Raw genomic sequence first — 12869 nt, forward strand, 5'->3', positions numbered from 1 at the left:
AGCCAAAGACCAGCCTGAGCTGTGTCTGGGGCATCAAGGAGGCCTCAGAGAGTTGAAGGGAGAAACCATGGCAGAAGCAAGAAATTAAAAGGCATCGACTTGGAGGACAGTAAAGTTCAATGACCTGTGCTCACAGATTGCCTTGCTCATGGCCCACCAATAATCACACCTGGAGTGTCCCCCAAGAGTCTCTGACTGAGGCATGAGCCTGTGCGAAGAGCTCAGGACAGGCAGAAACATCTAGAAAACCCAGGCCCAGGGGTAGATAGTCAAAATGAAAAACAGGGGTTCCTGGGATCAGAAAACAAGATATTGGCTATCTCTCATTCCCTGTTTTATTCTCCTCCAGCTGTCCTTTCTTGCTCATTTCTCCAGCCACATAGAAGGCAAGTCTATTGACCAACCTTTTCCTTTCTTTCTCTCTCTCTTTCTTTCTTTCCTTCTCTTTCTCTCTCTTTCTTCCTTTCTCTTTCTTTCTCTCTTCCTCTTTCTTTCTTTCTCTTTCTTTCTTTCTCTCTCTTTCTTTCTATTTCTTTCTTTCTCTCTTTCTTTCTTCCTTCCTTTCTTTCTCTTGCTTGCTTGTTTGCTTGCTTTATTCTTTCTCTTTCTTCTTTCTCTTCCTTCCTTCCTTTCTCTCTCTCCCTCCCTGTTTCATTTAAAAATTATTTTTTAATTGTAATACAGTTACAAAGTTGTTCATTTGGTGGGCACCCCTCTCTCTCTCTCTCTCTCTCTCTCTCTCTCTCTCTCTCTCTCTCTTCTTTTGGGCATTATGGCTTGCAATACAGACACTGGAAGGCCAGCATGAATACTCCTTTTCAGCACTCAGTTCTTGTCCAGAGTTTGGTGGATTTTTCTTTCCATCTGCAGGCTCGGCATTTATTTCCTATTTGCTGGTTCAGCATTCTGGGGTGCTAGTTGACTGAACAGACTGGAAACTCATGTTTACAGTGGGGGGCATTTGTAAACTGCAGGTGGATTGTTGACAGCCCAGAGGTGGGCCTTCCCAATCCTGTCATTGTTCTAGGGTCAAGTGTAGTTAAATCAAACAGTTGTGATGAGGATTAAAGATGACAACGAAGGTGACATTTAAACTGGTACCTCACAGAGAATAAAGCCTCAGTCAATCTAATTATAATAATTATTACTATCATTAGCTCCTGTAGGAGACAAAAAGCTGAAGCCCAGAGATCTAAGAAACTTTTAAATAATAGGGCTGGAAATCTAACCCAGCCCAGACTCCTAAGAGAAATTGGGTGTGGGCCCTTATCCTTCCTGCTTCATGTGAATTCAGAAAAGCAACGTGAGGCAGGGGTGGGGGGGTCCCAAAAAATGTGGGGCAGAAAAACAGAAATACAGATAGATGGGGATCTGGAGCAGTCTGGACAGATGCCAGCAGTGTCAGAAAGGTGAAGGTGGGTTGTGCACAACGTGCATCCCAAATGCCACGCACAGCATTCTGTGTGGGCTGAAGGCTCACGCAAGAGGTCTGAGACGCAGCCTTCATGGGATTCTGGGACCAGTGTCCAAGCCTCCAGCTGTAACAGAAGTCCTAGATGTTACCTGGCCAATTCAATGAAACCCTTCCCCCTGCCTCACACCCCCCACACACACACACACAGAGCTTTCTGGCCAAGCCATGACTCCAGTCAGAGCCATTCCCGGTCTCACACACCTGCAAAGTGAGCACAGCTATGACCAGGGGGGAGAGGAGAGAGCTCCAGGGATGCGGCTGTAATAGCTGCACCTTAGTGAGAGGGTTGGGCTTACACAGCACTCACTCTGAGCACCACGGGCACTTCATTGGCAGCACAAGGCTTCAACCACTGGCCCATGAGTTAGTGCCCCATCCCAGGAATCGAACAGTTGTCAAGCGCTGATCTCCACCACCATCTGAGAAGTCTCTTCTACACAATCCCCATTGTGTAGACCAGAACACGAAGGCACGGGAAAGTGCAGGAACATGCACCGACTCCCAGAGCCAGAATCAGAATCTAGTGTGTCTGGTTCACAGTCCATACTTGCTCCTTCCTCGGAGATGAATCAGACCCAGCCAGGCTGAGATAGCCAGGTGATGTTACCCTTTCAACTTCCAGCAGTGAGCAGATCTCAGGCCTGGCAGGAGAGCAGTACAGAGAGCAGTCTGCTAAAGAGCTAGAACTGAAGTTAATCACAAGTGGAAGAGCAGCCTACACAATGACCCAACAGTCCTCTTCGAAAGTGGCAAGGTCACTGAGGACATGGCAAGACTGAGCAACTGTCACAGGAGGGAAGAGATGGGACACCTCCACATAACGTGGGTCCCAGGACTGCCACACCGGAGAACCTGGGAAGAACAACTCGGGGAGTCCAGAGAGTTCTAAATTAATGGGAGTAGAACAAGGTGGGTTTCTTAGTCTGATCTGGTGTTCTCTGGTTCAGCAAGATGTTGCCATTGAGAGGCCAAGAGAATGAGGCCAGCATGGGAGCTCTCTGCATTGTTTCTGCAATTCTCGCTGAAGTCTAAAATTATCTCAGATCCATGGAATTAGGTTGAAAACACAAACATTCATGGCAAAAGGACGGAAGCACTGACATACTGAGTTTATAAGCTCATGTTTATTTGTTGTCCTTGTAATCATATTATTTCCACTCTGTGTGTGAATGGTATTCCTCTTGGTTTGGTATTAAATGTTTCAAATTGTGAATAGCAAAAATAAAAAGAAGCTGGGTTGGAGCAATAGTACAGTGGGCAGAGCTTTTGCCTTGCACGCAGCCAACCTAGGTTCGATTCCCAGCATCCCATATGGTTCTCCAAGCACTGCCAGGAGTAATTCTTGAGTGCAAAGTCAGGAGTTACCCCTGTGCATCACCGGATATGACCCAAAAATAAATAAATGAATAAATAAATAAATAAAGCTAAACAAAAAGACAGGATGCTTAGATGTCAAAACCTTGGCTCTGATGGCAGCCAGATAACTTTCCTGTGCTTCAAGACATGCATCTATCACAGGCCATCTCTGTCGCCCATCCTCAGGGTGACAGTGACCAAATCTGCTCAGCTTTCCTGGGGGATAGTTGCTCCCCATGAAAAGTCACTTGGAAGTTGAAGGAAAGGGTCAACCTTCAGGTTTGCCCACATGGAGAAACTGGCAAGCCAGGGAACCCAGGAGATTTCATAAGACTCAGGAGGACTGACAGAACTGTAAAAAGGAGGAGCGGTTTCCTCAACTATGACGTGAACTCTGATAAACAGCTGCATTCACTCATTAAATCCTCACCACTGACCCAGGATGAAGGAACCATTATTATTATTATTCTCATTTCACTAATTAAAAAATTGAGGACCAAAAAGGTTATGCTATGTCCCAAGTTCACACAGTAAATCAGCAGTTGAAATCAAAGATAGCTTGGAAACAGTGTGCCTTGAGAGATCATAAGCCCCTCTCTCTTTCCCCACCCTCTTTCAACCAATATTGGACTGGCTGTTGATAAAAGCATCCCCGATCCTGTCACTTAGACTGCTATAAAATACAGAGTAAACAAGAAGAGTATCACGGAATACACTTTCAGATGATTTAAGCTCTATAGCACGGCCGTCCCATTGTTCATCCATTTGCTCGAGCAGGTATCAGTAACATCGCCATTGTGAGACTACTGGGCTGGAGTGATAGCACAGTGGGTAGGACATTTGCCTTGCATGTGGCCGACCTGGGTTCGATTCCTCCATCCGTCTTGGAGAGCCCGGCAAGCTACTGAGAGTATCCCACCCACATGACAGAGCCTGGCAAGCTACCTGTGGCGTATTTGATATGCCAAAAACAGTAACAACAGATGATTTAAATTGTCTAAAAAAAATGGCAGGCACCTCTTTCCTTCACTATAGCCCGAGATTTCCTTCAAGAAACCCAGATTCACAATCCATTTCCCTCAGTGGCCATCTCTCAATGAAAACACTGGTACAAGGAAAATGGAATCAGCTTGGTACTTGGAAGGTCCTGGAGTGAATTCAGTCACACTAAAGTGACAGTGAACTAAACGAGCTCCCCTAAGCCCGGGCCCAGTTCACGGTCTCCCACCTGAAAATACAGTCAGCAAAATAGGGTCATGTTTCTCCCTTAAAATAACATTTATAGATTAGGATTTCACAGTGTGACAGGAAAAGCAAGAACTGACTCAGGAAACACAGAACTCACAATTCTAAACCATAGACCCAAGTGGAAGTGTTCTGATTCCTTTGCATGGAATAATCACTCTAGGGACTGATTATTTTGCACTGTTGTTTAGGTGATGATACACAAGACACTCAGAGGACTCTGCCTCCTGGGAGGACAGAAATCTTAGAGCAGCTCACTGTTCCAGAGTCCAAAGCTTTGCAAGCAAAGGCAAAAAAAAAAAAGAAAGAAAAATATGAACTAATCCCAAGCTCTTTTAAGTTGTCAGAAACCTATTTTGTTACCATCTATATCTGCCAAACAAGCTCACTCTTTGCAGTCACATCAGCAATTTGTGTTTTATGAGCAATTCCAAAAGTCCATGCTCTTCTCTTTTCATGAAATTTAACTACTTATAATTTAAAAAAAGGCAAAAATAGGACTGGAGCAATAGCACGGCGGGTAGGGCATTTGCCTTGCATGCGGCTGACCTGGGTTCGATTCCTACATCCCTCTTGGAGAGACCGGCAAGCTACTGAGAGTATCCTGCCCACACGGCAGAGCCTGGCAAGCTACCTGTGGAGTATTCGATATACCAAACACAGTAACAACAAGTCTCACAATGGAGACGTGACTGGTGCCCGCTCGAGCAAATCGATGAGCAATGGTATGACAGTGCTATAATAAAAGAAATAACTTTCCAATGCACTGGAAGCAACAAGGTTCGAGAATACAAATGGGTCTTTGCCTGGAACAAAATCTCTTGATTGAATTGATATATGAAGTGCCTTGAACTATTCGCAAGAATGTGTCCAACCTAACCTATAATCCATAGGGTTTCTTTTTTTCAATTAAGCTCTATTAAAAGTCAAGTCTGTGCGGATGCAGTTCAAAGTTTGGCAATTAATGTGGCCATTTTGGAAAGGATACAGAGTCAATCTGGTTCATCTTAGCTCGAGGAGAAGATGGAGTGATAAATCTAAAATTCCACAGTGGATTACATGCACTAATATTTGTGACACAGAAGAGTGTCTGGCACAGAGAAAGTGCTTACAGAAATGTTAGCTCATATTGTTCCTGATGCTGCTGCAGCTGCTGATGGTGTTGTCATTACTAATGCTGTGATTAGGCTCCCCAGAACTATTCAAAGGTTTCACTCCATTTAGACAATGCTCTCCAAAAAGACAACACAGATCTGCAGAGATGGCAGATTTATAAACCGGGTATCCATGCGGTCCTGGGTGCCCAAACTCGCACCCACAAAGAGAAGGCACCTCTGGCTCTGACTTGTCTTAGGGGAGGGGGCCACCTAGCAATTTGGGGGGCTTAGAAGTCTTTACTTCGAGGCTTGAGAAGAAGCCAAGTACTTTCCATGAGAACCAGACTAGAGGAGGAGAGAGACATTCAATCGCATTTTCCAATGAGAAGCATATGTCCAGGGTACATATGCTTCCTCCACTCACGTATGGATGGAAACAATGCGAAGTACATTCTGTCCCAAGAACTTACTCATGCTTAACTTTTTAATTCAAAGCCCCAGATCCTTCCAGAAGCCTGCCAACTAAAAGGTCTGAGAGCAACTTCTGGGCAGCCTATTAATCGTGCAGCAATTCCCAATAGCTAGGACAAATGTTCCCTGCAGTCCAGACATCCAAAGAGCTGATAAAGATCTGGGGGCTCTCCCCTTCCTGTCCATGACCATCTCTAGTGAGATCTGAAAGATTCCATTTAAGCACCACCAACAAAAGAATTTATTTGCATGCTCACATTAGGTTCATTATCTTGTTAAGGAAATATCTGATTCTTTCAGGCAGTCTACAAAAGGTCATCTCTGTAATGATTCACATATTTTCACAACCCATCTGATTTTATCATTTAATCCACCAGCCAAACTTTGGAAAAATCCAAGTGCTCACTGGTTTGATGAGGCAACCAATACCAGGCAAGCTCCCAAATTAAGGACACAGGGCATGTGATACCAATGTCCTTAGCTCCTCATTGTGCCATAGAAGAGAAACCTCTTTGAAACAAGAAAAACTGGGCACCTAGATGCATTCAACTCTACCTTGACAGGTAAGTCAGGTTGTAGATTTGGTTATTTGTGAACACTGACCTTCTCCGAACGTAGTCCTTGGGCCTCTTCATGGATACATACGTGAGAGTTAGTCTAGGTGATCTCTGGGCAGAGACTTTTATTTTAAATCCCAGCTAATCTGCTCCTCTCTGTACTGGTCTCATCTCTTGACATATTCTTAGTTCAAATCTACAGCCAACTGTAAAGACATTGTGAACAAGATGGGTGTTTGTTTCTCTCTCTCCCTTTCTTCCAGTCAATTCTGTTCCATCAATTACCTCTTTATTCTCCTCTGCATGAACAGCGGACTAGGTGAGCCAAAACTGAAAATAAAAAGGAAAGAAAAGGGAGTTCGGTGAGCCAACAGCTCTCTCGACAGAGCCAGTGCTGAGGCTCTGTGGAGCCAGGGATGTGTTGACGCTGCTGCCTGCCTCACTGTTTGTTTGAGTGCCTCTGGGTATTTTTAGAATCTGTAGGGAGAAGGGAGGCTGCACCAGAGTGGCTGCTGTGCCACTAATGACACATATGTTGGCACAGCCTGGCATCAACTAGCACAGCCTGGCACTGACTTGAAAGCCTAACATAGGTAGGCAATGACAGGCACAGGTTGGAACTAACTGGCACAGCTTGGTGCCAACAAGAAGTGATAGGCACTGACTGGCACCAGTTGGCACCATCAGGCACCGAATAGCACAGGCTGACACTGAACAGCACTGGTTGACACCGGTTGACTGGTACCAATAGGCACTGGCTAGTCAGAAAGTTTGACATCTAGTGGCACTGATCAACACAGGATGACATAAACAGGCACAGTCTGGCACTTACTGGCAACATCTGGCAAAGGCTGGCACTGACAGGCACTGATGAGCACCAGTGGCAACTAGTTGGCATTCCCTGGCATAGGTTGGCACTGACTGGTGCTGCCTGATCAACACAGGCTAGCAAGGCTACTATGGAATGGCACCTGTCGACATATACTGGCACTGACTGACATAGGTTGGCACTGACCAGCACCACCTGACTTCTGGACTGGCATTAAATTATACCAATTGGCACTTACTGGCATGGATTGGAATGATAGGCACCAGATGACACAAACTGGCACTGACTGGCACAGGTTAACACTGGCTGGCACTAGTGGCATGGACTGGCACTGGTGGACACCAGCTGACACATGGGGCTGACAGATACTGACTGGCTTAAGCTGGCATGGTCTGGTACTGATTGGCATGAACTAGTACTGGTTGGCAACAGCTGGCACTTCTTGGTACAGGTTGGTGCTAACTAGCACCAGTTAGAACCAATTGACACAGGTTTGCTATGACTGGCATGGATTGACACCAGATGATCAAACAGGCTGGCAAGGTTGAAACTGATAGCCAGTGATCGGCACTGGGTAGCATCAATTGGTATGAACTGGCACTTATTGGCACAGCTTAGTTCTAGCTTGCACTAGCTGGCACCAATGAGTACTGATGAGCACAAGGTGGCTGGCACTGGCTGACAGATTGGTGCTGATTGGTACAGACTGGCACCAGCTGATACAAAATGGCCAGGTTGGCAAAATGTTGGCACATTTGGCACTGACTGGTGCAAGTTAGCATTGATTGGCACATGTGGGCATCAGTTGACAGTCTGGCATGAGCTGCACTGATTAGTGCAGGTTGACACCAAATGGTGCATGTTGGCACCAACTGACACTGACAAGGAGCAATGACTGCCACTGATTGGCTCAGGTTGGCACTGAGCTGCTCATGTTGGTTCTGACTGGCAGAGACTAATCTAGTTTGCACATGCTATCACTGACTGGTACAAGTTGGCAGATGATGAGCAAAATCTGGCATCAATTGACCCAGGTTGATGTAAGCTAGCTCTGATGGGCACCAGTAGTCACTCTGACTGGTGGAACTAGCATCAGTTGGCATGGGATGCCACCCACTGACATGTGACTTCAACTGGTCCTGACTGGCACCAACTAGCACAGGTTGACACGGACTGCACTCTCTGGTTTCCTCATTTCTATTAGGGTCCTCCCCTTTTCCATTTGCTCCTTAAAAAGGAACTCAGTGACCCAGGCCTGCGGATCAGTCTAAGGTGGTAAGACGAGGAGTGGGCGTGGATGAATTTCAGCTGATGAAATGCTCCCTTTGTGGCAGGAGCATCCAGGAGGAGGCACTGTAGGTTGCTGTGAAGATAAGCTGAGAGGATGCTGTTAACTTTGGGCCATTAGAAACCACTGAGGCCTGAATCCAAGACAGCCCAGGGAAGCAAAGCCAAGTGTGGGAAGGAGACAGAATCTCTAGGCCAGTGTTTGAGTGCTGGGTTCTCCTCTTTGCAGCCAATGAGGCATTAGACATCCCAGTTCCTTTAGCCGATAAGTCCCCTCTGCTCAACCTTTGAATTCAGGTTCTCCCAAGCACACCCGAAAGAATTTTAACATTCTCGGGTGATCTGTAAATGTCAATTTCTGAACACCAGAAGAATATTGAAGTAAAAGTTAACAGTCCCTCAACTGATGACCAGCCTGCTGGTGCAGAGAACACCGCCCCCCTCAACCAAAACCCACAAATTGCTCTTAGTTGCTTCAAGAAGCATATGGGGAATTCCAAAACAATTCTTTGTTCTTCAGAGAAATAAAGTTTAACATTTATTTCTCACAGAAGTCCTATTGCACTTTTTGTTTTTCCTTAGAAAACCAAAAATCCTCCTATGATCCCCTCATTCTGAAACTCTAAACTATTCATGCACGATTTTCCTCCACTGATTGAGACTGGTGCTGATCAAGAGAACAGGATGAAATTGTAACAGTGTGATCCCCTGCACCAAGTCACCAACCCAGGAGTTACCTTTCACTTAGGATCCAATTAATTCTCACAACTCCCTATTGGAATTGGTACTATCACATCCTCATTCTTGAGATGAGGGTGCTGAGGATTGGAAAAATTGAAGAACATGTGCAAGATGACAGCGCATGTAAGATGTGGAGCCTGCTGCAAACTCAACTCGACACCTACACAGTCTGCGTGTCCCCATTAAGTATTCCTTCCTTTCCACTAAATCTACTGCTTGCTGGACCTCTTATTGTCATCATTTCACTCTGTTTCCTCTATGATCTCCCTAGTCAACTTCTCTGCCTCCTTGTTCTCAGAGTTCCTGGGATTCCTGCTTCCTTTGTGCCTTCCTCATCCTCTGTATTCAAGTCTCATCATTTTGCAGGAGGCTTCTTCAAGTTGGGTGAAAAAGATCAAACTGCTAGATCTCCCTTTAACTAATCACTGATGAAAGAAGGAACCCATTTCTCAGGAAGAAGACACCACATAACTTTTTTTTTTTAAAAAAGGTAGTCATTAATTTTTAACATTTCTCCTATAAAGTGGATTAATAATTTCAATCGCACTTTAGACACCTCAGTCATGACTGTTATCAGCTTTTCAGGGTATGGAAAGTAATAATGTGGCTCCTTTGCACCCCATCTTGAACTGATTCTTTGTGTTACTATTGAAACCCCATAAAAGTGAAAAGCTTACAGCCCCCAAGTTAAATTGCCAGACACATATGAAAACATGTACACATGCAGATGTACAAGTCAGGAAGATACATCACAGGGAATGTTAGAAATCTAAATGTCCAATGATAAGAGATTTGTTAAGCCAATTGCATAATGTAACAAGTCTTTTAAAAAGTAGAAACTGATTGAGTTCAAGTTATGAAGGGAAAACTGGCATAATCCTAAATGGAAAATACAGATGTTAAAACACAGTCATATTTTTTTTTACAAAAAACAAACATAGGTTTAAAGGATAAACTAAAAGGTCTATAGTAGTGGGGTTATGGTTGATTACGTTTTGCTTTGCTTTGATTTTGCCTCGTGTCCTTTTCAGTTAAGTTGCTTTTGCTATTTGCTTTGCTTTGAACTGTACTATCTTAACTTGTGGTGGTTATGAAAGAGAGAAGTCTTATAGAAAAGGCTGCCAGGATTAGGGAGATAAAGAGAGGGAAGATGTTAGCAGGGTTATCAAAGAGAAGGGGTTACAAGTAGAGTGCGCCAAGGCAGGGTGGAGGGGGGAGCTTACATTGGAGTCAGATGCAGGGCTTGGATTCTGGTTCTGTGCTAAATTCACATCACCCGACATCTTTGTATCTCAGTTTCCCTGCGAGAGCCAAACTTCATCTTATTTCTTTTATCCAGTTTTACAGAATCTGCTGCACCATGGTATTTGATCAGCATCTGTTGAAGAGTTTCCTTTTAGAATTTCAAGGTCATTGCTAAGGCTTTGAAGAGTGACCATCAAATACCATTTCACTCATGACATAGTTTTCATGACATCTTCCTCGATACACTGTGTTTGGCATTTCTGATTGCTAATGGGACAATAATGATGGGGTTCTAAACACTAAAGATTGGCAACTAAAGGGAACAATTGAGAAACTACATGCCATAATACTATCAAGTTTAACAATAGCTTTCCATCTTTGTTTTTTTCGGGGGATCACACTTGGCGATGCACAGGGGAGGGGTTACTCGTGGCTTATGCACTCAGGAATTACTCCTGGTGGTGCTTGGGGTACCATATGGGATGCTGGGAATTGAACCTGGGTCGGCCACATGCAAGGTCAGCACGCTACCCGCTGTGCTATTGCTCCAGCAGATAGCTTGCCATCTGGGATAAGACAGGGATATGTTCTAGACTTGGCTTATTACTTCAAGGAGAGCCATGCTCACTCCACTGTAAATGAAAGAGGAGAGTATGATATTGAAAGGGAAGGATAGCTTGTGGCATCCAAGAATGAGAAACAAAATCATAATAGAAGTTTTCTTGTCAAATGCAATTATACTAAAATTTGGATGATTTGTCAACAAAGTAAGTTAGAACTGGAAATTTTAGCTTTTAGATCATTCCGTAATACTATAAAAATTTTAGCTGAAAATGTAAGAACACTGACTTGCCAAACTCTGAGTGACTTGAGAACCCATGTGGAATAGCTTCATCCCGCTGGCTTGTTCCTGGTGTGTCTGCATAGTGACCTCATCCAGAGAATCCCATGAGTTTCAGAAAAGTAACATATAGGTAAGTGAATAAGACATCCCTCCTTCTTAAATAAAGCAGGCCAACCCAGAGGCCATCTGCAGAGCATATGGACATAATTCAAAATGACAAGTACATGCTAGAGCCAAAAATCCTATATGAGAGTCAGAGAGTTTCAGCGGGTTGGCCCGGAGGATTAGAGAACATTAATTCATCATTGCAGCTGGCTCACTTGCTGGGTTACCTATCCACTTGTCACTGTGGTAGATCTATTGCCGTCCCAATTTCTGATTCTTCAGATGACTCACCGGTTTTCAGAGAGAAAAATACCGTCAGAGAAGTTTATCTGCTTGTGCCTTTAGACAAACACACACACACACACACACACACACATACACACACACACACTCCTGAGGACTGGAGCCATAGAAATGGCTGGATCAATAGCACAGTAGGTAGGGCGTTTGCCTTGCATGTGGCAGACCAGGGTTCGGTTCCCAGCATCCCATATGGTCCCCTGAGCATGCCAGGAGTAATTCCTGAGTGCATGAGCCAGGACTAACTCTTGTACATTGTCGGGTGTGACCCAAAAAAAGCAAACGGAAGGAAGGAAGGAAGGAAGGAAGGAAGGAAGGAAGGAAGGAAGGAAGGAAGGAAGGAAGGAAGGAAGGAAGGAAGGAAGGGAGGGAGGGAGGGAGGAAGGAAGGAAGGGAGGGAGGGAGGGAGGGAGGGAGGGAGGGAGGGAGGGAGGGAAGGAAGGAAGGAAGGAAGGAAGGAAGGAAGGAAGGAAGGAAGGAAGAATTTTAGAAACTTAATATCAACCTATTTACATTTTTTTTAAAAAGCCTTAGAGGTCATGGGACCATGTAAAGATCAGAAAGCTTAAAGTCATAGTGGACAGTGGCTTTTCCTGGCCTCATTAGGTAACCATCCGCTTTAACCTGACTCTGAGAATAGCAGCGCAGACTTTTACATAAGCCCCAAATGCCAGAAAAATGGAGGTTAGGGCCACTGAAAAGAAAGGCCAGGGAATTGACTGGCCCCTCCCACCATGTGGTTCCAGAGGATGGGACAAGAGGATTTGAATGCATCCACTTTCCCAGCCCTGAGCCTGCTCTTGCTCCGACAGCCATATTACCTCCCCCTGAGAACAATGAGGTACTGACTGCTGGGGTCCTGAACCAAGCTCATTACTGATTCTCTTCTGGACAGCTACACAGGAGAGTGTTTGGCTGCCATGGCAACCAGTGAAAGGCCTTGTTTATTAAGAACAAAATATGTGTCCAATAAACGTGGCTGTTTTCTCATGAAGGCTGAATTCCTGACAGAAACTGGCTGTGTGAGAGTGACACGAGAATGAAGAAAAGACCACGTCCACATGTGCTGTGTATGTCATTAACCCTCAGGACTTAGGGGAAGACACAGATGCCTTTCTTGGCTTCACACTGCACCCTTCTGGAAGGAGGAGGAACTGGAGCACATGTGTCACTGAGCTCTGTTACCAGGAAAACTTAAACTCCCATCAAAAAGTCACATGTAGGGGCTGGAGCAATAGTACAGCGGGTAGGGCGTTTGCCTTGCATGCAGCCGACCCAGGTTTAATTCCCAGCATCCCATATGGTCCCCATATGGGTA

The 12869-nt window shown here is 45.0% G+C and overlaps 1 protein-coding gene across 2 annotated transcripts in view; it reads right to left on the bottom strand.

Moving 5' to 3' along the window:
* The window catches only part of SLC1A2 (solute carrier family 1 member 2), a 176179-nt gene that overhangs the window by 131081 nt on the left and 32229 nt on the right, over nt 1–12869 (bottom strand). The window contains exon 1 of one of the 2 annotated variants that reach the window (XM_055141955.1): nt 6247–6265. The exons of the other annotated variant lie outside the window; for it this stretch is intronic. The gene's annotated coding sequence lies outside the window, so the exon portion shown is untranslated. Of the gene's footprint in view, nt 1–6246; nt 6266–12869 lie in introns of those variants that run through there. 2 annotated transcript variants of the gene reach the window in all.

The sequence above is a fragment of the Sorex araneus genome, chromosome 6, assembly GCF_027595985.1.
Source record: "Sorex araneus isolate mSorAra2 chromosome 6, mSorAra2.pri, whole genome shotgun sequence".
In the NCBI taxonomy this organism is placed as follows: Eukaryota; Metazoa; Chordata; class Mammalia; order Eulipotyphla; family Soricidae; genus Sorex; species Sorex araneus.